We start from the raw sequence: 26,088 nt of genomic DNA on the forward strand, positions 1-26,088 counted from the left end.
TTAATTGTGGATGCCCTCTTTTTGTGGCATCATCTTTTGAATGTGTCCTGGATGCTGTGGAGTCCAGTGCCCATGAAGGAGTTGGCTGAGTTTTCAACTTTCTACAGCATTTTCCGATCCTGTGCAGTGGCCTCTCCACACCAGGCAGTGATGCAACCAGTTAGAATGCTCTCCACAGTACATCTGTAGAAATTTGCAAGTGTCTTTAGTGTCAGTCCGATTCCCCTCAATCTCCGAATGAAATATAGCCGATGAGGTGCCTTCATTGTAACTGCATCAATATGTTGGGCCCCAGATAGTTCCTCAGAGATGTTGACAGGCAGGAAATGGGAACTGCTCACCCTTTTCACTTCTGATCCCATGATGAGGACTGGTGTGTGTTCCCTCGACTTCCCCTTCCTGAATCCACAATCAATTCCTTTGTCTTCATGATGTTGAGTGCAAGGTTGTTGCTGCGACACCGCTCAACTTGCTGATCTATCTCACTCCTGTACTCCTTCTCGTCACTGTCAGAAATTTCAGCAACAATAGTTGTGTCATCAGCAAGTTTATAGATGAGCCTAGACACACAGACGTGGTGTTGAGAGAGTAGAGCAGAGGGCTGAGCACGCATCGTTGAGGTGTGCCGGTGTTGATTGTCAGCAAGGAGGAGATGTTAATTCTGATCCACACAGACTGGGGTCTCCTGGTGAGGATCCAGTTGTAGAAGGAGGTACAGAGGCCCAGGTTTTGGATCTTGTTGATTACAATTGAAGGTCTGATTGTGTTGAATGCTGAGCTGATATCAGCAGCCTAAATTGCTTTTATCCTGGTGATCTAAGGCTGAGTTTGAGCCAGTATTTTTTGACAGATTGTGGCGATTGGCAAATTGCAGCGGGTCCCTGCACACAGAAGGGAGTTGATTGACCATGACCAACCCCTCAAAGCACTTCATCACAGTCACTGGGCGATAATCGTTGCGGCAGGTCACCCTGGTATTTTTGGGCGCTGGTATGATTGTCGACATTTTTAAATGTGTGTGTGTGTGTGTCTACGTGTGTTCGCACACTTGAGCAGAGAGACAGAGCATTTGAGGGTTTTGGATGCAGGAATATTTCCAGTAATTGGTGTGCCTCGAAGGATGGGTCACGGTGTTGGGCCGACCATTCAGATCAGAACAAAATAATTTACCCAGCAGACCGAGCTCACAACCCGCTCTTGTGTTTCAGAGTTATTTACAAATTGGAATGTACAATTTAAAATGTGCAAAGTAAATTTATAATCAAAGTATACGCATGTCACCATGTATAATCCTGGGATTTGATTATATTGTAAATTCAGTAAACTCAAGAACCATTATACGATGAATGAAAGATCGCCCACAACAGGACAAACAAAACAACCATGTGGAAAAGACAACGAAATTCAAATACAAAAGACTAAAACTAATAAATAACCCAGAAATAAAAATTAAGAACATGAGATGAAGAGTTGTTGATTGTGTCCATCGGTTGTGGGAATGGTTTAGTGATGGGGCAAGTTAATTTGAGTAAAATTATCCCCTCTTTTTTAGGACCTGTTGGTTGAGTGTAATAACTGTTCCTGAACCTGGGGTTGAGGCTCCTGAGGCTCATGCACCTTCTTCCTGATGGCAGCATTGAGGAGAGAGCATGGCCTGGGTGGTGGGGGTCCTTGATGATGGATGCTGATTTCCTGTGACAGCAGCCCTCAGAGATGTGCTCAGTTGTAAGGAGAGTTTTACCGTGATGTACTGGGCCATATCCACTATTTCTAATCGGATTTTCCTTTCAAGGGCTTTGGTGTTTCCATACCAGGCCATGATGCAACCTCTGAACATGCTCCCCACCACACATCTGTCCAAGTTTGTCAGGGTTTTAGATGTCATTCTGAATCCATTCAAGCTTCTGAGCAGGAACAGACATTTCCTGCTTTCTTGTAATTGCACTTGTGTCCCGGGCTCGGGACAGATCCTCTGAAATGTTCACACTGTGGAATTTAAAGTTGCTGAACGTCTCCACCTTTGAGCCCCGATGAGGATTGCCTCATGGGTTCCTGTTTCCTCCTCCAAAGTCCAGAACCAGTTCATTGCTCTTGCTCTCATTGAATGAGAGGCTGCTCTTGGACCATAAGACCATGAGGGACAGAAGCAGAATTAGGCCATTTGGCCCATCAAAACTGCTCTGCCACTTCATCACGGTAAATCCATTTTCCCTCTCAGCTCCATTTTCCTGCCTTCGCCTTGTATCCTTTCATGTCCTGACCGATCGAAAGTCCATCAACGTCTGCCTTAGCAAAAGGAAAAGCAGAATCCGTCATCAGGGCAAGATGAGGTGCGGCACCTCCCACTCCATACACATCCATTTCTGTCCCTCCCCCCTCCCCACTCTCTAGCCTACAAACCTCTTTTACTCCTTACCATTCTCTTCTCTCCCTCCCCTCTCTCAACTTTCTCAACTCTCTCCTCTCTCACTCACTCTCCTCCCCTCTTCCACACTCTCTCCCCACACTCCCGCAACTTTCTGCTTCACTCTTTCCTCCCCAATATACCTCACTCTCCTACACTTGAATCCTCTCTCCCCACGTTCTCTTTCTTTCACTCTCACCCCTCTCTTTCCTCACTCTACCCTTCCCTTTTCCCCTTTCTCCACCTCTCTCAAGTCTCCCCCACTCTTCCCCTCATCCTCTCTACACCCCCTCTCTCAGATCAATGATTCTGTGCTCTGTTTACATTTGTTTAGTAGATTGTTCGTATCACTTGTTCCTTTATCAATTCTTTCACTCTTTGTTTTAGACTTGGGATTGTGTTTTTCATTATATATTGTACTTCTCACTTACTGTAATCTGACAAACAATCCCGCAGCATCCTCGACAGTTCCTACTCCCCACTGATAGAATCCTCTCATCTTGCTGATCTCGGTCCGACACGTCCACTCTTTATTATTTTCCATAGAGGTTGTCTGAACTGCTGAGTTCCTCCAGCATTTTGTGTTCTCCGTTACACCTCCTCCTCTCTGCCCCTTTCTTTTCCCATTTCCTGCACGTCTCTCCCTTCCTCCATTCTTACCCATCTCTCCCACGTGCTCACTCTCTCTGTCCCTCTCTCACCCCAACTGTTCATTGCAGTCTCTCTGTCTCCCCCTTTATCACTCTCTCTCTCTCTCTCTCACACACACACACACACACACACACACACACACACACACACACACACACACACCTCTCCCCTCTGTTACTCTCGCAATCACTCCCACACTCTCCTCCACTCCAGCCCTCTCCATCTCTCCCACTTTCACGCTGGTCCACTCCTTCCTTCCCACCCTCTCTATCCCACCCCTGTTCCCGCTCTTCTTCTCTTGTTTGCCCAGATTTCACATAAAATTGTTTTCCCTCTCTGCCTGCCCACCCTCTATCGCTGCTCACGTTCTTAGCCTCCACCTTCCTTCCCCCTTCCCCCGGTGCCTCTCTTCACCCTCTCTCACTGCACCCACTCGCTCATCCCACTCTCACCCTCTTCAACCTACCTACCCGCACTGTCCCATTCTCTCCCCCATAGTCTACCCTTTGTCTCTTAACATATCTCTACCTCACTCTCTTTCTCTCCTCACCTCTGTCACATCTGTCGCCACGGACAGTTAGACAGAGATGGAGAGCGAGGAGTGAAACTGACCAAGTCAGCAATTAATTGGATCGGCATTGGCTTCGGTCAGTGACCCCTGCTCCGCCTTGTTCCCAGACTGCATATCTTTTCCTCCATCCGTGCCTTTATAGTACACTGAGAGTGAGAGGGAGAAGGGGGAGAGGGAGGGAGAGAGACAGAGAGAGAGGAACAGAGAGTGACGGAGAGAGAGACAGAGAGAGAGTGAGAGCGACAGCGTGTGAGGAACAGAGAGAGGGGGTGACAGAGAGAGGGGGAGAGAGGGAAGGCCAAAGAGGGGGGGAGAGAGAGGGAGAGAGACAGAGAGAAACAGAGAGAGAGAGAGAGAGAGAGAGAGAGAGAGAGAGAGAGAAAGAGAGAGAGAGAGAGAGTGAGAGAGAGGAACAGAGTGGGAGAGAGGAACAGAGAGTGAGAGAGACAGCGTGTGAGGAACAGAGAGAGGGGGTGACAGAGAGAGGCAGAGAGAGACACAGAGAGAGACGAACGGGGGGAGAGAAGCAGAGAGAGGGAGAGAGATAGAGGGAGAGGAACAGAGTGAGAGAGAGCGCGAGTAAGGAACAGAGAGAGGATGGGGAGAGAGTGAGTGAGAGAGGGACAGAGACACAGACAGCGAGAGAGGGAGTGAGAGAGTCAGAGAGAGTGAGAGGGAAAATAGAGGGGGAGAGAGGGGGTGTGGAGAGAGAGTGAGAGAGAGAGAGAGGAGAGTGAGGGAGAGGGGGAGAGAAGAGGAGCGGGAGAGAGACAGAGGGAGTTTGAGAGAGGGGGAGAGGGAGAGAGAGAAAGGAGTGGGAGTGATAGAGGGAGACGTATAGGAAGAGGGAGATGGAGAGGGTGAGAGTGAACTTGCTCTCCCGGTATCTCCTGCTTCTCAACTTCCCCCGAGCTCTTCACCCATTCTATCTCTCTTCCTTCTACACACTTACTTCTTCCCACATCTCGTCGTCCCTTAATCTCCCTCCTCCCTCGCCCCCTTCCCAATTCCCTCAACTGTTTCTCCCTCTTCCCAATGTCCTGATACTTCCCCTCGCCCTCTCCCACCCTCTCCGCTGAGGGTTTGACAGTGAATCAGAGTCACCGGAATTTGAGTAAATCCGTGTCCTGCGGAAACGACAGCAGATAAAGCCTTTCGGCTGGATGAGGAGGGCGCGGGAGGAATATGTTTCATATGAGTGATGCAGGATTCAGGAAGGCAGGGAGTAAGCAGAGGGTGGGGTATCAGTGTGAGAGTGGTGTAAGGCGGAGGGAGTGGGGTGTATTGGAGGAGAGTGAGGAGGAGGGATAGTAGAGTTTGGGATGAGAGAGGAGAAGCGGAGAGAGACGAGAGAGAGGAAGGTGAGAGTGAGAAAAGTGAGAGAGAAGGACGAGATTCGGGGAAAGCGCGTAAATAGACCCTTCAGTCCGTCTGGACAGATCCACACGTGTTCACAGAGCCAGTGCTGTTTGCACACGGTTGGAATTTACTCCAGTAAACCTTCTCCACCCGCGTGTCGGGTCGGAGCTGGAGAGCTTTGAGAGCTGGTATCAACACTCCCCACCCCCTCCATTTCACCAACACAATACAGCTGGTTACTGACAACAGGAAGTCAGCCGGGGCGATGCAGACATTCCTGTTTACATCAACGGCAGAGGATAAGGGGGTTGAGAGCTCCAATCTCCTGAGAGTGAACACCACTGACAGCCTGTCCTTGTCCAGCCACAAGGACACTATCGCCAAGAAAGCTCAGCGGCATCTCTGCTTCTTCCAGAGGCTGAAGAAAGTCGGCTCCTCCTGGACGACCATCATCTATTTTTACAGAACACATCTTGTGAGGAAACTAGTCGTGTTGTCACGGCAACAGCACTGACCACCACCGGAAACACTGCAGAGAGCTGTGAACAAGTTCAGTACATCATGGAAACTGTGAACACTGTTTACACATCTCTCTGCCTCAATAAAACAGTCCGCATTATCAAAGACCCCACAAACGTCGAACATTCTGACTTCCTGAGAGATGGACCACTAACTTCACAATCTGTCTAATCCAGTGTTGTGATTAATTGGTCTGTATGATTCGTTGTTAATTAATTGCCCCCTCACATTTCGCGACCCCGCACTCCCAGTCTCGAGGTGATGAATTGCTCTTTATAGACGGGATGCGAATCAAAAGATATCACTGTACCTTGATTCATTTAAAGCAAATGTCCCAATTTACGTTCATCTCTCCTCTTCTCTTCTCTCTCCCCCCACCCTAACTCTGCCTGTCACTCTCTCGTACTCTCTCTCCTCTCCCCCCCCATTCTCTGTGCCTGTCACTCTCTCCCTCTCTCTTTCCCTTCTCTCTACCCCTCTCCTTTCCCCTCTTCTTCCCCCTCTCTTACATCCTCAATTACCCTCTCTCTCCCCCTTCTCCACACTCCTCCACCGCCTATTCTGCAGCACACTAAACGGAAACAAACAGGCCTCTCCCAGAAACCACAAGCCTTTATCTTCTGAGAGAACATTGAATCTTTCCAACCGACGAGAAATTATACAACATCTGTAATCCACTGAGTGTGTAAAACCGTCATCACAGTGCGGGGTGGGGGAGGGGTGCTGGTCTGGACGGGTGGGTGGCGGAGACAGCAAGCTACAGCAAAGGGGGAATTGGGAAGTAAACGAGAGGCAAGCGAAAGGTTAGGCATAAACGGAGTAAGAGACAATAAGGGAAAGATGCAGGTTAGTGACTGTGTCGGGAAGAATGTTTGGAGGAAGGAGTGGGAAGGTGCAAAAGAGTATGGATGAGGAAAAGATGAGATGAGGAATTGTATATTTATAGAGAGAGAGAGAGAGAGAGAGGGAGAGAGAGAGAGAGAGAGAGAGAGAGAGAGAGAGAGAGAGAGAGAGAGAGAGGGAGAACTGTGGAGCAGAATTGAGTACTGGGGCACAGGTAAATATCATCTCTGAACTGTCCCACGCTCACATTGAAATCCTCTGGGAATTGAGATATTAACCTGGTGAACAAACGATGTCGGTTCTCTTCTCTCAGATCTCTACTCAGCCTCGGTCTGCCTCTGGTCTCCCCTCAGCCCCCATCGCTACAGAGGAAACAACTGAAGCCTCTCCAACCTTTCATTCCCTCTGATCGATGAGGCAACCCCTCCATTTCCAGAACATTAACTCTCACCCGATCCTCCCTCCGCCGTAACAGGGTTAGAGTCCCTCCTGTTGTGAACCACCGACCAGCGGTTCTGTGCTGGCGATAGAGTCACCCGGATGGTGAGATGTGTCCAGCTGCCAGGGACAGGGATGACTCCGATCAGGTCCCTGGCATTCTAAAGGGGGAGGGCGAGCAACCAATTAAAAATGTTACCAGTTAAAAATGTCAGCAGGCCCTGAAAAGAAATTTTGTGAGTTAGGTAAGGGGTTTGGGAACCGATGTGCTACCGCCGAGGATGAGGTAGTTGGTTTGTAAACAGAGACAGTACGTTGTGAGACTGCTGGCAATGAGAGGCTGCTGATCGGGCAACCTGGCAGTCGACAGGATGAGTTGCGATGGAAAAGACGCACAGAATCTAAAAGGCTGAAAACAGGACTGAAGGTATTACATTTGAATGCGCGCATTGTGCAAACTGACGAGGAGGAAGAGCTGCGGACTGGCATACATGAGGTTTTGGGCATCACTGACAGCGTGGCCCTGTTGGTAAACATAACAAAATCAAACCATCAGAAAGAGCCGGCATAGGGTCGGAAGGTGCTGAGTCGTTGTGGGGAGAGCTGAGGAACTGCAAATACACAGAAAACCCTGGTGGAAGTTATGTGCAGACTCCAAACAGTGGTAAGAATGTAGTCTACAAACTATAACGGGAGATAGAAATGCAAGTCAGCAGGTCAACGTTACAGTAGTCATGTGGGATTTCAGTACACAAATAGATTGGGAAAACCCGGTTGGGGCTGGATGCCCCGGGGGAGAATTTCTAGAATGCCTGCGAGGTGGCTTCAGAGAGCAGCTCGTGGTTAACCCCACTATCGCCAAATCATTTCGGTTCCTCGCGGCCCAGTAGAACATGCATTGCGGCCTGGTGGCTGGGGACCACTGCACTAAGGGATCTGCTATTCTGGTTAGGGTGTGATGCAATGAACCGGGATTGACTTTGCAATTTGAGAAGGGGAAGCACAACGGAGATGCAGTGTTGAAGTGGAATGAAGGAAACTGCAGAGGCATGAGAGAGGAGCTGGCCAAAAGTGATTGGAAAAGACCTTTGGCACCGATAACGTCAAAGTAAGACTGGGTGGAATTTCGGGAAGCAATTCAGAAAGCACAGGATATACACATCCCAAAGAGACAGAAGTTTTCAAAAGGCAGAAAGTCCATAAGACCATGAGGTGCAGGAGCAGGTTAGGACATTCGGCCCATCGACTCTGCTTCAACATATCTCCATATCATCCTGGTTGATCCAATTTCGTCCCAGACCCAATCTCCTGTCTTCTCCCCGTATCCTTTCACACCCTGAACACTCAGCAATATATGACCTTCTGTAGTAAATGTACAGAGAGACGGCCTCCACCGTTGCCTGTGGCAAAGAATCCCATAGATTCTCCACTCTGGCTGAAGAAACTCCTCCTCATTTCCGTTCTAACAGGATGCCCTCCGTTATGGCTCATCCGGTCTTCCAGCAATCACAGGAAAAATCCTGCCCACATCCACTCTATCATGGCTCCTCCTTCAACGAGTTCACCCCTTATTTTTCTGAATTCTGGCCCAGAGACATCACTGGTGATATGACAACCTGTTCAATACTGGAACCATTTTCGTGCCCCTCCTCTGAACCCCCTCGAGATTCAGCACATCCTTTCTAAGACGAGGAGCTCAAACCTGCTCAAAATACTACAAGTGAGGCCTCACCAGAGCTTTTAAATGTTTCAACATTTCGTCTTTTACCTTTTAGTCCTCATGAAATGAATGCTCTGTATACAATCTGCCGTTTCCAATCCTAATCTGCCGAGCTCCTTCTGTGGCCTCTCTACGAACTCAGAACTACCTTTCCCTCCATCTCTGTTCATGTCCTCTGCAGACTTTGACTGTGTAACAAAGCATTCAAATATATCATCCAAGTCATTGTCATATAGCAGAGAATAATCGGTCCCATCACAGACCCCTGTGGAATGCCATTGGACATCTGTAGCCAGACAGAAAACGCTCCGTTTATTCACACGTTCTGCCTCCTGTCAATCAGCCACTGCTTTATATGTGCTGGACTCTTTCTGTAATACCATGGGCTCGTAGCGTGTTAAACAGCCTCATGTCTGCCACCTTTTCAAAGGCCTGAAATTCAAAGTACACAACATCAACCGATTGTCTTTTGTCTAACCCGCTTGTTATTTCTTCAATGAATTTCAACAGATTTGTCAGGAAACTATGCAGACTCCGGCCCTTTTTATCATTTGCCCAAAGAGCACTGAGACATCATCCTTAACAATCGAATCCAACATTTCCCAATTTCCCTATTCCTCTCTCTCTCTCTCTCTCTCTCTCTCTCTCTCTCTCTCTCTCTCTCTCTCTCTCCTCCCTCCCTCCCTCCCTCCCTCCCTCCCTACATTCCCTTTTCTCTTTACTGCCCCGTCTCTTCATATCCACTCCCTGTCTCTCTCACGGACCCCAAACCCCCTTCTCTCTTCTACTGCCCTCTCTCGCTAATCTCTCTCCCAGGCCCCACTCCCCCTTCTTTCCTCTTCCCACTCCCCCGTCTTTCTCCCAATCGCACTTCGTTCTCTGCATTGCAGGGGCAAATCTAGCTACAACAACACCACCATCAGTACGGCCACCAAATCCGAGGCAGGGGGTGCCCCCAGCCCCCAGACCGCCCAGCCAGACCATGCCCACTCCAGCACACCCTCTGCACCTCCCTTACCTGGAACTGCCTCGCCTGCCCTCAAGACAGAACAGAGATTTCCTGAGACAGGAAATGCCACCTCAGCCACCAAGGCGCCTCATGACAGACCTTCTCCCTCCATCCCCCATAGGATGAAGGCCAGGGCCCCCGGCGCTTTTGCTCTCTCGCCCCCTCCCGCCCGGGGGACCTGAGGCCACATATACCTGTTGTAGTGCACTGGGGAAAGGGAAACACGCAGAGGTGGATGGCTCTTGTCGATACAGGTGCCCAGCACACCATCCTCCCAGGCAATCCCGCCGCATAGCGCGCTACAGCCCCTTCGAGCGCCAGCTACTCGCCCGTTACCTGGCGTTCATCGACACAGAACACCAAACAGGCACCGACCCTGTTGTCCTCCGCCCCCACCTCCCCATAATGCGATGGGTCACGTCCCCTGATTCCTCCCACAAAGAGGGCCGTTCTCCATTGTCAAGTGGAAGCTACATTGCGGAGCGGGCTGAACCCGGTCCTGAAGGGGTCAGCCGCCTCCATGAACAAGTCATGGCTTTCCCCCAGTCCCAGAACACTGCCCCGGACATCCCCAAGGTACAACCCTCCTCAGCGTGTTGGGGCTTTCCCCCAGTCCCAGAACCCTGCCCCGGACATCCCCAAGGTACAACCCTCCTCAGCGTGTTGGGGTCAACCCTTCGATTCCCTCCATCCCGACGACAAACTGCACGCCTGGTTCACAGACGGCTCCAGCCGCTGGAAAGGGGGAGACCATTGTGGACAGCGGCAGCACTTCATCCTGCCACGGGCAAAATTTACCACAGAGATGGAGGGGGGTTCCAGTCAACTTGCCGTGCTGGCAGCAGTAGCCCTCCCCCTCCAAAACACCACCGGACCAATCCACATCTACACTGACTCCTGGGCTAATGGCATTGCGGTGTGGATGGGCACCGGATGCATTCCGGCCCTCACCCCATCTTCCCGTCACCACAACAGGGACCGTGTTCCCCTCGACCTCACCTACCACCCCACCAGCCTCCGGATCCAGCATGTTATCCTCCGCAAACTCCGCCACCTACAACAGGACCCCATCACTAAGCACATCTTTCACCTCCGCTCCGTCCACCGCAACAAACAGGATCTCCCAGTTGCCACCCACTTCAACTCTGCTTCCCATTCCCATTCGGATATGTCCATACATGGCCTCCTCTACTGCCATGATGAGGCTAAACCCAGGTTAGAGGAGCAACACCTCATATACCGTCTGGGTAGTCTCCAGCCCTTTGGTCTGAACATTGAATTCTCACATTCACATTGTACCTAATAGCCTCTATCACATCCGCCTCCACCACCACACGATATTCACTCCAGACTCCCACCATGATGGGAATGAAAAACAAAACTTGAAACGCAAATCTCCTTTAACCATTCTGAGTCAGGTTTTTAACATCATTGTTTTTTCTAATTGTTTTTTTTTCGACAGCAGCTATGCAGAGAAAATATACAAAATTACAAAATACTTCAATAGTGCAAAAAGGTCCAATGAGGATGTGTTCCCCCTTTCCCCTGAAGTGCATGCCCTCTGGCAATGGACATTTCCTCCTTAGAGAAAAAATCCCGGCTGTCCACTCTGTCTGTGTCTCTCACATTCCTGTAAACGTCTGTCAGACCTCCCTCAGCCTCTGCCACTCCGGAGAAAATTCCCCGAGATTGTCCGGTCTCACTTTATCCAGGCAGCATCCTGTTAAGCGTCTTTCACTCACCAACCAAAACCTCTTCATTATTCCTGCATTCGAATGCAATTCTCCAGATCTGGTTAAACTAGAGATTTATACAACTGCAACATAACTGCCTGACAATGGAACCACTATCTGGGAGTTATGAACTCGGATTCCAAGATCCCCCTGTAGATCAACACAGTCCAATCTCACCCCATGAATATAACAGCAAAGAGATAATGCTGAGGCTTTATAAGACACGAGTCAGGCCACACTTGGAGAAGTGTCAACAGTGTTGGGCCCCACATCTCAGACAGGATGTGTTGTCATTGGAGAGAGTCCAGAGGAGGTTCAGAAGGATTATTTCGGGAATGAAGGGGTTAAAATGAGGAGCACTTGGCAGCTTTGACCCTGTGCTCACTGGAGCTCAGAAAAATGCGGGGCATCTCATTGAAACCTACCGAATGTTGAAAGGACTGGATAAGGTGGATGTGGAGAAGGTATTTCCTATGGTGGGGCACAGCCACAAAGTTGAGGGGCCACCTTTTCAAACAGAGGTAAGCAGGATTTTTTTTTATTAGCCAAGGTGTTTTGGATCTGTGGAATGCTCTGCGACAGACTGCGGTGGAGGCCGAGTGTGTGGGTATATTCAAGGCGGAAGTTGATCGTTTCCTGATCGGTCAGGGCATCAATGGATATGGCGGGAGGTCAGATATCTGGAATTGAGTGCGATCTGGGATCAGCCATGATGGAAAGGTGGCTGACTCAATGGGCTGAATGGCCTAATTCTGTTCCTATGCCTTATGGCCTTATGAACACAAGCCCCCTCAATCATGATGAATCTCCTCTGCACTCTTCCAGCACAAAACATCCTTTGTACAGAATGCTAAGCGGAACTGAATGTAACTTTTCAAGAACGTTGTCAAGTCAGGCAGCATCTGTTGAGGGGAATAGCAACTGATGGTTGGGACAGAAACCCTCAATTACGGCACTAACACAGGCGCTTCGGCCCAACCTTTCCATACCGTCCTACAGTTCATTTAAACTAATCCCTCTGCCTGTCTTTGACACAGAACACAGAAATCTACAGCACATTACAGGCTCTTCAGCCCACAATGTTGAACCAACCATGTAACCTACTCCAGAGACTGCCTAGCATTTCCTGATCGTATATCCCTCTATGTTTCTAAGCCCCATGAACCTATCTAAGAGTCTCTTAAAATATCCTATTGTATCCACCTCCACCATCGCTGCCAGCAGCCCATTCCATGCACCCACCATCTCTCTGTAAGAAACACCCCTGACATTCCCTCGGTACCAACTTCCAAGCAGCCTAAAACTACGTCCCCTCGTGTAAGTCACTTCAAGCCTGGGAAAATGCCTCCGGCTATCCACATGGTCAAAGCCTCTCATCATCACCTATATCAGGTCACCTCTGATCCTCCGTCGCTCCAAGAAGGAAAGTCCAAATTCACTCAATCTATTATCATAAGGCTGCTCTCCAATCCACGAGCAACATCCTTGTAAATCTACTCGACACTCTCTATAGTATCCACATCCTTCCTGTAGTGAGGCCACCAGAACTGAACACAGGACTCCCAAGTGGGGTCCAACTAAGCCCACAGCCCTGCCGTGTTGGGGTACAATTACTTATGTACAGGTTCGGAGAAATATAGCTTCAACATCACCTCACAGCTCTTGAACTCAATCCCACCGTTGATGAAGGCCATCACACCAGACGCCTTCCTAACAACACTGCCAACCTCCACAGCAGCTTTGCACGGACATGGACCCCAAGATCTCTCTGACCCTCCACACTGCCAGGAATCTTACCATTAATATTATATTCTGTGTTCAAATTTGACCTGCAGAAATGAATCTCTTCATCTGTGTTGAACTCCCTCTGCCACTTCCCAATTCTGCATCCGAGGCGAGGAAATAGATTGCTGAGCCTCTGGCTAGGATCATTATGTCCTCATTGTCCACGGGAATGGTACCGGAGGATTGGAGGGTGGCGAATGTTGTCCCCTTGTTCAAAAAGGGTAGTAGGGACAGTCTGGATAATTATAGACCATTGAGCCTTACATCTGTGGTGGGAAAGCTGTTGGAAAAGATTCACAAAGATAGGATTTATTGGCATTTAAAGAATCATGGTCTGATCAGTGACAGTCAGCATGGCTTTCTGAAGGGCAGATCGTGTCTAACAAGCCTGATGGAGTTCTTTCAGGAGGTGACCAGGCATATAGATGAGAGTAGTGCAGTGGATGTGATCTACATGGATTTTAGTAATGCATTTGATAAGGTTACACACGGTAGGCTTATTCATAAAGTCAGAAGGCATGGGAACAAGGGATGTTTGACCAGGTGGATTCAGAATTGGCTTGCCTGCAGAAAGCAGAGAGTTGTGGTGGAGGGTGTACATTCGGATTGGAGGGTTGTGACTAGTGGTGTCCCACAAGAATCAGTTCTGGTATCCCTAATTTTTGTGATTTTTATTAACGACCTGGATGTGGGGGTAGAAGGATGGGTTGGCAACTTTGCAGAAGACACAAAGGTTGGTGGTGTTGTGGATAGTGCAGAGGATTGTCAAAGATTGCAGAGAGACATTGATAGGATGCAGGAGTGGGCTGAGAAGTGGCAGATAGAGTTCAAACTGGAGAAGTGTGAGGTGGTACACTTGTAAGGACAAACTCCAAGGCAGAGTACAAAAAAAAAAAAATGGCAGGATACTTGGAAGTGTGGAGGAGCAGAGGGATCTGGGGCTGAACGTCCACAGATCCCTGAAAGTTGCCTCATGGGTAGACAGAGTAGTTAAGAAAGCTTATGGGGTGTTAGCTTTCATAACTCGAGGGACAGAGTTTATGAGTCGCGATGTAATGATGCAGCTCTATAAAACTCTGGTTGGGCCACACGGAGTACTCTGTCCAGTTCTGGTCACTTCACAATAAGAAGGACGTGGAAGCACTGGAAAGGTTACAGAGCAGATTTACCAGAATGCTGCCTGGTTTAGAGAGTATGGATTATGATCAGAGATTAAGCGAGCTGAGGCTTTACTCTCTGGAGAGAAGGAGGATGAGAGGAGAAATGATAGAGGTATTGTTGATATTAAGGGGAATAGATAGAGTGGACAGCCAGCGCCTCTTCCCCAGGGCACCACTGCTCAATACAAGAGGACATGGCTTTAAGGTAAGGGGAGGGAAGTTCAAGGGGGATATTAGAGGAAGATTTTATACTCAGAGCGTGGTTGGTGCGTGGAATGCACTGCTCGAGTCAGTGGTGGAGGCAGAGACACGAGTGAAGTTTAAGAGTCTACTAGACAGGTATATGTCGGAATTTAAGTTTAGGGAGGCAGAAGCGACTCGCTGATCTCCGCCATGGCGATGGAGCGGAAGAGAAGGGGCTGGTCAAGGGCCGATTTCCTCCAGCCTATCGGAGCTCAGATTTCACACTGAACCCTGCTGTCATTGGCTGTAGTACCTGTCGCTCAAATGGGAACTCGGAGGGTGATTAGTTAATGTGAACGTCAGACAGCCTTCCTGTCTTTATGAGTTTGGATTTGGATTTATAACGGGACAGGAAGCAAATTGGGAGAAATGTGAGTTTTTATGTGATGGTGCATCGGTCTCCGAGCTACTTTATTACCAATAAAAGGGCAAAGGCCGTGGTGAGGAAGTAGGTGATTTACTGGAGGTTATATGGAGATAATATTGGAAGGGATATCAAACTTGGAATTGTTTGGGATATGATTTAGAAAATGGGTGGATTTGTGGGGATCATAATATTCCAGTGCTGATTAATGAGGGCAAAATGATTGTTACAGAAACAATTGTGTTACTGGCTGGGTCATTTGCTGAGATTCATAATCAGGATAATTTAAGTGAAGAAGTTAAACAATGCAGGGATATATTTTTCAGTGAATACCCTGATGAGATGGAAGTCAGCTGCAGCAATGATAGTATCACTGATGGAGAGATTTCTGTGTATGAATTTAAGAAGTCTATTAATAATGCAGGTCAGGTGTCTCCAGGAAAGAGTGATATTTGAAATTGTAATTGTATATAATTCGCATTTGTAAAATATTAAATATTTGAATTGTGCATCTACTTTCCTCATGGAAAATGGAAATAGTAGTGCCTGAAAACCTGGCAGATCCCCATTTGATCCTTCTAGTTAAGGGCCTATATCGTGAAAGTCTCATTTATGTAAACTTATGGAATGTATAGTAATCAAGCGCTTGAGTTATATTTTGGAAAGAGTGGTGATAAAGTGTTTTATTAGAGTGGATTTTGGAAGTGTGAAATGACATTAGATTCAGTTTTAGGTTTGGACGATGATATTCGGAAAGCACAATTAAATAACGATGTTGTAATAGCAGTATTTCTTGAGACTGAAAAGGGAAATGATATGGAAGAAAGGACTTTTGATTAAATTAGGAGTAAGGGGGACATTGTATAATTTTTCTGAGTTTTTTTTTGTATGGACTGTCCAAGTAACGGTCGGCATGTTTGTGTCTATGACACAGAGAATGGAATCCCACAATGCAGTATTTGTAGCCCTTCATTATTTAATATTATGATTAATGATATTTTCTCTGAGATGGGAAAATGGGATTCCCTGGGTAAATCACAATATACAGATGACTTAGCTTTATGGATTTGAGGTATTAACTGCAATTTACAATTAGTAGATCAAACAGTGGGCAGATTGATGAGGATTGTAAGCTTTCAGTCGTTAAAACACATTACGTGGTTTACAAACAGCATTATTAGACTTGCACTTGATTTTAACTTATAGGATTAATGTCTCGAGGAAGTGTCAGTGGTAAGATTTCTTAGTATGCGGATGGATAATAAGCTGACGGGGAAGCACCTATCAGTAAAATAATTGATAAATGTAAAGGAGCTTTAAATCTCCTCAGACATCTATGTGGGTATTCTTGGGTGCAACATGAAAATCTTTGTTGACCAATTATATTTATTTAATTTGATCTGTTCTTGATTATATCTGTGTGTCTTGTGAATCATCTTCATATTCAAATTAAAAGTGTTTGTATGTGATACAATTACAGACTTTTAGATTGTGTTCTGGTGCGGTAATGTTGTCTCCTGTTTTGGCTTTACTGATTGCAATGGGACAATTGGCCTCAAAGTAACAGAGCTTCAAGTTGATGTCAACATACTGGATTAATTTGCGGGTCAAGGAAATGATCATCCTGTTAAAGGTGCGCTGGAGGACGGTTGGGGACATCACTAGAAGAGTGTTTTTTGTTTTGGGTGGCTGGGTTCTTATCACGCTGGGAATACGGGTGTATTTGATGATACAGTATATCCCACTGTAGCGTTCTCTGTAACCCCACATTGTTTTTCCCAATGACTTCAGTTGATTTTAGTTTTTACACGATTGGATTCGGTTCTGCCTGAGAGTCTGTTGGTCATCAGTATATTAATGAAAGTTATTATCATACAGTAACCATTTTTACAGATGAATCAAAAGATAATTTAATTGGGGATGTTGGTGTGGCTGTTTTTGTGTGCCTGAATTGCAGGTAATGATAAAGAAATGACTTATAGCCATTTATCAGCATAGAAGGCAGAATTCTTTGCCAATAGTTTAGGCTTACAGTGGATGGAAGAAATTGGTCCTTATAATTTGCTCAGAATATATTTCGGTTTTGATGAGTCTTAAACAGGTCATTCTGGCAGTAGGTCACATTGACTGTTGGAAACTTGTCAAACGCTATTTCATATATAAAGTTTGATTTATATGTCTGCACATGATGGGTCCTGCACATCACACTGTTGAGGGAAATGATGATGTTGACTGTTTAGCTCCAAAAGCTGTTAAATGTTAAGCTGTGGATATAGACTTGCCACTTAGCAAATTAGAAACTAAAAGGTTGGTAGTGTTAAGAATTAGGGGCTTATGGCAAGACGTAGGATAATGGACGTAAAGACAGACACCTTTACAGAATACATAAACATGTTGGGTTTACAGAAGAAGGGCTTAAAACAAGTGAAGGAATGATATTCACATGACAGAAATATCCACACTATGCTTAATTATGCCTTGTAACTAATTGGAAAACTTCATTCTGTGTCGTGTACATTTTGTCATTATGAAACCGTCGAAATACATACTATTTCAATGTGAAGCGTACAAGGCTGAAGAAAAATGAAATGCAGTCTTCAGTACAATCTTTGCGAGGGTAGATAGTTTTCAAATAAAAACTATTAAATTATGGGACTGACTTTAAATCAATTCACAGTTTGAGCTGGAAAAGGCACGTAATAATTGTGTTAAACATAAGGAAATAACATAAAGGGTAGCAAAGGTGAGTGGGCTGTTGGTGGGTTATTATTATTATTATTATTATTATTATTATTATTATTATTATTATTATTATTATTTATGGGTTATTTATTTTTTTAGAAAATTACAAAGAATAAATGTAATGAAAAATTAGTAAGAAAAAGAAAAATAATATTAATCCTCCCCTCCCCACCTTAACCCTTATCTAAAGAAAGAAATAATGAAGAAAAAGATTGCCTCGATATTGGAGGATACCCACATGCTCCATGGAGTTCAAAATAATTTTAATATTTATTCTTACTTTCCCCAATTACATTATAATTTTATCTTCAAAGGACCTATATATTTAATCCCATCTTTTGTAGGTATGGGAGCCAAATTTTGAAAAATATATCATATTCATTTCTTAGATTATATGTAATTTTTTCAAGTGGAATACAACTATATATTTCATTATTCCAATGATCCATAGTTAAATATAACTCAGATTTCCAAGTAATTGCGATAACTTTTTTAGCTACTGCTAATGCAATATTTATAATTTTTTTCTGATACTTATTCAATTTAATTTTCGGTATTGTCCCTTCAATATCTCCTAATAAAAATAATATTGGACTATTTGGGAGTTGAACTCCAGTACTTTGTTCCAATAAAAGTCAGATTTATCGAAAATGGTTGAACTTTAAAACAAGACCAAGTAGAATGTAAAAAAGTACCGATTACATCGAAAGCATTGGTCAGACATATTTGAATTTAATCTATTTATTTTCTGTGGAGTTATATATAATTGATGTAAAAATTATATTGTATTAATCTAATTTGAACATTTATTGTATTTATCGTACTATCAGAACATAATCTTGACCAACTTTTTCCAACAATTTTAACATTCAAATCAGTTTCCCATTTTTGTCTTGATTTATGAATTCCAGATTCAGTCTGTTTTTGAATCAAATTGTACATACAAGATGTAATTTTTTAATTTTTTCCTTTTTGAATTAATATTTCTATTTCACTAAGTTTTGGCATCAACATTGTTTGACCCAGCTTTTCTCGTAAATTGTCCTTTAATTGAAAATAAGAGAAAAGAGTGTTGTTTGATATTTTATATTTATTTTTTCATTGATCAAACGACATCAATATACCTCCTTCAGAACAATTACGTATATATTTAATCCCCTTTTGGAACCAATTATGTAAAAGTTTATTATCCATTGTAAAAGCAATAAGCCTATTTTGAATTAAAGTTTGTTTTTGCTAATAAAGATTTCTTTATCTTATCGTCCATATTTACCTTATTCCATAAATCAATCAAGTGTCTTAATATAGGAGATTCTTTTTTTTCCCGTATCAATTTGGATTCCCATTTATATGTAAAATCTTCTGGTATGTTTTCTCCTATATTATCTAATTTTATTCTAATCCATGCCGGGTTTTTTTTTCATCAAAAAAAGATGCAATAAATCTAAGTTGATTTGCTTTATCATAATTCTTAAAATTTGGAAGTTGTAACCCACCTAAATCAAATTTACATCTCAATTTTTCCAATGATATTCTTGACATCTTTCGTTTCCAAAGAAATTTCCTTACATATTTATTTAGTTCTTGAAAAAACTTCTGCGGTAATTGTATTGGTAAAGTTTGGAATAAATATTGCAATCTATGGAATATATTCATTTTTACAGCATTAACTCCACCTATTAATGTTATTGGTAACATCATCCATTTATCAAGATCCTCTTTTATTTTTTTTTAATAATGGCAAATAATTGTGTCTATATAAATTTTTTACATCATTGTCAACTCTGATACCTAAATATTTTATCCCATTTATTGACCATCGAAATTGAGTTACTAATCGACATTGATTATAATTTCCTTTGGTAAGGGGTAAAATGTCACTTTTATCCCAACTTAATTTATACCCTGATACTTTCCCGTATTCCTCCAATTTAAAAGATAATCTTTGCAAAGATTGTAATGGGTTTGTTAAATAAATCAAAACATCATCAGCAAATAAATTAATCTTATATTCCTCTTGATTAACTCTAAAACCGCCAATATCTGAATCTGTTCTAATTAATTCAGCTAATGGTTCTTTTGCCAATACAAATAAAGCAGGTGATAACGGGCAGCCTTGTCTAGTTGACCTCGTTAAGCAAAATGGTGTTGAAATCTGAGCATTTGTAACTACTTTAGCTTGAGGATTAGTATTTTAGGTTTTAATCCATTGTATAAAAGATTTTCCTAGCTCATATTTTTCCAATACCTTAAACAAAAAATCCCATTCCAATCTATCAAATGCTTTTTCTGCATCCAAAGCAAATGCCGCACTCATTTCCTCTCTTTTTTGTGCCAGATGAATTATACTAAGTAACCAGGTTAGATTGATTGTCTGTTTTTAATAAAATCTGTTTGATCCATATGTATTAATTTTGGTAAATATTTAGATATTCTATTAGATAAAATTTTTGCTATTATCTTATAATCTGTATTCAACAAAGAAATAGGCCTATATGATGTTGGTTTTAGAGGATCTCTTTTTTTGGCAATACCGTTATGATCGCTGTTAAAAAAGATTGTGGGAGTTTATGCATTCTTTCCACTTGGTATATTAATTCCATAAAGGGAGGAATTAATATATCTTTAAATTTTTTTATAAAATTCAGGAGGAAAACCATCTTCTTCTGGGGATTTGTTACTCTGAAGTGATCCTAAAGCTTCTTCAACCTCTTTTAATGTAAAGGGCATATCTAATCCTTTCTGTTCTTCCAAATTAAATTTTGGAAGGGTTATTTGTGATAAAAATTAATCTATCTCAGTAATCTTATTTTGTGATTCTGATTGATATAGTTCAGTATTAAAAAAAATTAAAGTTTCATTAATTTCTAAAGGTTTATCAGCAACCTTATTTACACTTGTTCTAATTGCATTTATTGTTTTAAAAGCCTGTCCTGTTTTCAACTGCCATGCAAGAATTTTATGTGATCTTTCACCTAATTCGTAATATTTCTGTTTAGTTCTCATAATTACTTTTTCTGTATGATATGTCTGGAGTGTATTATATTGTAGTTTTTTATTAACAAGTTGTCTTTGTTTTTCTTCGGTCATATATCTTTGAGATTCTTTTTCTAGCTTTATGATATCTTTTCCCAATTTTCCTTCTTAATTTTAGATGTATAACTTATAATCTGACCCCTTAAATATGCTTTCATCGCTTCCTATAATGCAATTTTATCCTCAACTGAATGTAAATTTGTATCCAAACAAAATTGAATCTGTTTTTTCATAAAATCACAAAAATCTTGACGTTTTAATAAAATTGTATTAAATCTCCATGTCTATTGTTTTATATGTTTTATGTCTATTTGAATAAAATGAATAATCTCTTTCTCTTGGATTAATTTTTCTCCATATATCAATCAGGTTTAAATCTTTCATTAATGATAAAGTTAGTTTTATTAGTTTTAATTTTGTAACAACTGTAGTTGACCTTTCCAAAACTGGATCTAAACAAAAATTAAAATCTCCGCCTATTAATATTTTATCATTTGCGTCAGCCAAGTTCAAAAAATCTTCTTGTATGAATTTTGCATCATTTTCATTTGGTGCATAAATGTTCATAAAAGTCCATAATTCTGAAAAAAATTGACAATGTATAATCACATATCTCCCCACAGAATCAATTATTACATTTTGTATTTTAATTAGTAAAGATTTATTAACCGAAATTGCAACTCCTCTCGATTTTGAATTAAATGAAGTTGCTATAACATTTCCAACCCAATCTCTATTTAATTTCTTATGCCTGTGAACTTACTGAACACATCCTGGCCAGAAAAAAAAACTTATCCCAATCCACTCTTCCTAGATCCTTTTTCATTTCCACAAAATTGGCCCTTCTCCAATTTTGCCAGAACATTAAGCTGCCAGTTCTGCCCCTAAGCCTCACTAATAGCAGTAATGTCGTTATCCCACGTTTCAACGCAAGCCCTAAACTCATCTGTTTTACCGACAATACTCCGTGCATTGAAATAGATGTACCTGAGAATATGTATATCATCTGCTTTTTTTTTCATTTCCGTTTATACATGCAGTCCTCTCATTTTCCTTATCCTCCTGCACCTCACTATCTGCTCTAACACTCTGTTTCCCCACCCTCTGCAAATCTAGATTAAATTCTCCGGAGCAGCACTGGCAAATCTACCCGCAAGAATGTTATTCCCCCCCCCCCACCCCGCCCAGTTTAGGGGCAAACCGTCCTGTCGGAACAGGCCCCACATTCCCGGGAACAAAGCCCAATTGTCCAGAAACATGAAGCCCTCCCTCCTACACCATCTCCTAAGCCACGTATTTAGCTGCACTCTCCGCACATTTATATTTACAGGGACTTTACCCCTGAAGCCGGTCCCGGGACCCGACCCGTTTACAGACCCGGAGCGGAACCGGAGCAGATTCTCAGCCACTGGTTTACATTCCGAGTCCGGAAGAAAGGATAAAGTTTCTCCGTGAATTTATTCCCAGTGAAGGTGTGGAGATGGGACTTGGTCTCCGCGTTGTAAAATGAAACTGTCCCGGACTCGTAACTGAGATAAACTCCCACCCTCCCGGGGATGGGACCGGCAGCGAGACGGGACTCGGGGGAAGGGCGACCGGACACGTCATAATCCCGATGTAACACGTCATCAACCCGCCTGATGACCCAGAATCCGGTCTCCGGACTCAGACTGACCCCTCCCTCCCTCTCCACAGACTCTGCGGCGACTCCCAGACCCCAGCCCCCAATCTCCGTCACCTCCACCTCCCAGTAATGTCTCCCCGATGTGAATCCCTCCGATCCCAGCACACAATCCCAGTTTGTCAATCTCTTCCCGGTGTCAGGGAGATTCCTCCAGGTCCCGGTCCGTCTCACACTCTTCCGATCCCCAGACACCTCGAGCTCCGGATTCGCCGTTTCCACATCCAGGGTGACAGAGACTGGGGGGAGAAGCAGAGAATTAGAGAGTCCCCGGGGATCGGGGGGAGACTCGGACAGCGCGGCCCCGGGGATCGGGGGAGACTCGGACAGCGCGGCCCCGAGGATCGGGGGGAGACTCGGACAGCGCGGCCCCGGGGATCGGGGGGTGACTCGGACAGCGCGGCCCCGGGGATCGGGGGGAGACACGGGCAGCGCGGCCCCGGGGATCGGGGGCAGACTCGGGCAGCGCGGCCCCGGGAATCGGGGGGAGACTCGGGCAGCGCGACCCCGGGGATCGGGGGGAGACTCGGACAGCGGGGACCCGGGGATCGGGGGAGACTCGGACAGCGCGAACCCGGGGATCGGGGGGAGACTCGGACAGCGCGGCTCCGGGGATCGGGGGGAGACTCGGACAGCGCGGCCCCGGGGATCGGGGGGAGACTCGGTCAGCGCGGCCCCGGGGATCGGGGGAAGACTCGGACAAGGAGGCTGATGAACTTTTTAATCAGTTAGGTAATTTGCCCTGCTGTTCCCCTGTTCGTCCGGGCCGATTTGCCAAGGGGAGAAAAAGAGTCGGTGCTTCGCTCTCGCCTCTTCCCGTTACCACCTAAGCCCGTTGAGCCAAAGCCCTACACTCTACTGCCACCCACTCCGCTGCCCGCTGTATAGGGTGGTCATCTTTTTAAACTCTCCGCGCTGTCCTGTGCAGTCTCGCTGTTCTTGTACGCAAAGATTTTTTTTTACATTGTCTTCCTTCAGAATTTTGCTCCCACGCCGCCCTTCTTGTCCCAATCTAAAAAACCACCTTCAGTCCTGTATTGATCAGCCTATTCCACACTGTCCACATGAAATTCAGCAAGGCCTTTGATGTTGTTGATAGACCACACTTGGAGCATTGTCTGCATTTCCGGTTCCCGAATATGGGGAGGATGTCATTACACTGGACAGGAGGCTTCAGGAGGATGTTACCAGGACTGGGGGCTTGAGTTAAAAGCAGAGAGTGGATAAGCTTGGGCTATTCAGCTGTAGTGTAGGATGTTCAGGTATGACCCCTTATCAAGGTAAATAATTCTAGGGAGCTTAAATAACGTTCTTTTTTCCAAGAAATGGGAGTACAGAACCAGAGGCCTCCGATTGAAAGTGAGATGGGAAATCGGGTAACATTCTCAGAGAGAGGGAGGTTGGTGAACGGAATTTGCCCTCAGACGCTGTAGAAACAGGTAAAAATAACATATTTTAAAATAAATACACAGATGGGAAATGGTTAGAGGGATGGGGGGGCAAACACACACAAATGGGCCATGCTCAAGAAGACATCTTAGTCTTGCAGATTGATGAAGTGGGCTGTGAGTTCAACATCCATCAAACCCTCCCAGATCATCCTCCTGAGGAATCTCACCCCGGAGTCTGTGTGTGAAGTGTTGATGTGACGTCACGTCAGAGGGCAGCTCAGTGCCACAGAACAGACAGGCTGGGTAAGGACGGCAGATTTCAATCCTAAATGGGAATTTGTGCCATTTTCTGTGGCTGTGTGTCACACTCTGATAGTATATCTGTGTGTGTGTGTGTGTGTGTTGTGTATACACATTGAAGGATAGTGTGCAAATTGAAGAATTTGTATGTTACAGTGTTTCATCACATGTCTGGTGTGTGTTGACAATGTGTCACACGTGATTGAGTTGCTTAATGAACAAATGACTGTCTCTGAAGAGACTGGTTTCCAGGTTACTGAGGGAAGTAACAACGTACATTGCTGAGGCTCTGACTACAATCTGCCAATCCGTCCTGTGTATGTGTGTGAGGGAGCTTTGCCAGGCCGGTTATGCTGTGTGTGCTTCTCCCGAGATGAAATCTTGACCCATGTCAATGCTTGTTGGTGTGTCCGAGCTCATTCTCACAACGCTTCAATGTAGTGGTCTGATCACCATAAGACATAGGAGCAGAATTAGGCCATTTGCCCATCGAGTCTGCTCCGCCATTCAATCATGGCTGATCCCTTTTTTCCCTCCTCAGCCCCACTACCTGACCTTCTCCCCGTAACCTTTGATGCTGTGTCCAATCTAGAACCTATCAAGCTCTGCCTTAAATACACCCAATAGGTTCCACAAATTCACTAGCTGCTGGCACAAATTTCTCCGCATGTTTTATATAGATTCCCCCTCTGTCTCGAGGCTGTGCCCTCTTGTCCTAAACTCCACCACCATGGGAAACATCCTTTCCACATCTACTCTGTCTAGGACTTTCAACATTCGAAAGGTTTCTAGGACTTTCAACATTTGAAAGGTTTCAATGAGATTCCCCCTCATCTTTCTAAATTCCAGCGAGTACAGACACAGAGCTATCAAACGTTCCTCGTATGATAACCCTTTCATTCCTGGAATCATCCTTATGAAATGAACCTTCTGCAATGCCAGCACATCGTTTCTTAGACGAGGAGCCCAAAATTGTTCACAATACTGAAGGTGAGTCTTCACCAGTTCCTTATAAATCCTCAGCATCACATCCCTGCTCTTGAAATGAATGCTATTTAAACCGATTGAATTCAATGCTAACATTGGATTTGCCTTCCTCACCAGTGACTCTACCTTCAAGTTCTGCAGAATGACTGCTAAATCCAATTTCGTCTCAGATTTTTTGATTTTCTCCCCATTTGAAAAAAAAAATGTGCACATTATTTCTACGACCAAAGTGCAGGACCATGTATTTTCCAACATTGTATATAATTTGCCAATTTCTTTCCCATCCTCCTCATCCATGTCCTTGTCCAGCCTAACTGTTTCCTCAACACTGTCGGCCCCTCCGCCAATCTTCGTATCATCTGCAAAACCTGGAAACAAAGCCATCTACTCTAGGACAAGAGGGTGTGACTTCATGATTGAAGGACGTCCTTTTAGAACTGAGATGTGGAGAAATTACTTTAGTCAGTGTCTGTGGAGAATCTGTGGAATTTGTTGCGACATGTGGCTGTGGAGGCCAAGGCATATTTAAGGCAGAGATGTACCGGTTCTCATTTAGCCAGGGCATCAAATGGTATGGGGTGAAAGCAGGGGAGTGGGGATGTCCGGAAGAATTGGGTCTTCCCATGACTGAATATTGGAGTAAACTCAATGGGCCGAATGGCCTATTTCTTTTCCTATATCTTATTTTCTATTCCATTAGCTAAATCTTGATATACAGCATAAAATGAAGGTGTCCTAACACCTGTGTCCCTGTGGAACACGACTCACTGGCAGCCAACCAGGAAAGGTTCCGTTTACTCCCATTCGCTGTTTCCTACCAATCAGCCAATGTTCTAACCATGCCTGTAACTTTTCTGTAATACCATGGCCTCTTAACCTGGTTACCACCTTCATGTTTGGCACTTTGTCAAAGGCCTTCCGAGATTCCAAATATACAACATCCACTGCATCCCCTTTATCGATCCTGCTTGTAATCTCCTCAAAGAATCCCAACAGGTTTGTCAGGCAGGATATTCCCTAACGAAGCCATGCTGACTTGTCCTATCTTGTCCAGTGTCACCAAGTATTCCATAACCTCATACTTAACAACTGACTCCAATTTCTTCCCAACCACAGAGGTGAGGCAAACTGGTCAATAATTTCCTTTCTGCT

At 44.7% G+C, this 26,088-nt stretch overlaps 1 long non-coding RNA gene across 3 annotated transcripts; it reads right to left on the reverse strand.

The window, feature by feature from the left end:
• Window positions 1-1,446: 1,446 nt before the first annotated feature.
• On the reverse strand, window positions 1,447-17,557 carry LOC132385756 (uncharacterized). Of its 3 annotated transcripts, none has more exons than XR_009509269.1 (3): window positions 13,045-17,557; window positions 6,799-6,946; window positions 1,447-2,282 (listed from the first exon to the last, which is right to left on the reverse strand). It is a non-coding gene; the product is annotated as an uncharacterized LOC132385756 (long non-coding RNA). The 3 variants fall into 3 exon arrangements; XR_009509270.1 differs by having other exon boundaries at window positions 6,626-6,946; XR_009509268.1 differs by having other exon boundaries at window positions 1,447-2,286; window positions 6,626-6,946.
• Between the last annotated feature and the right edge of the window lie 8,531 nt (window positions 17,558-26,088).

Source organism: Hypanus sabinus, assembly GCF_030144855.1.
Source record: "Hypanus sabinus isolate sHypSab1 chromosome X2 unlocalized genomic scaffold, sHypSab1.hap1 SUPER_X2_unloc_17, whole genome shotgun sequence".
Taxonomy (NCBI): Eukaryota; Metazoa; Chordata; class Chondrichthyes; order Myliobatiformes; family Dasyatidae; genus Hypanus; species Hypanus sabinus.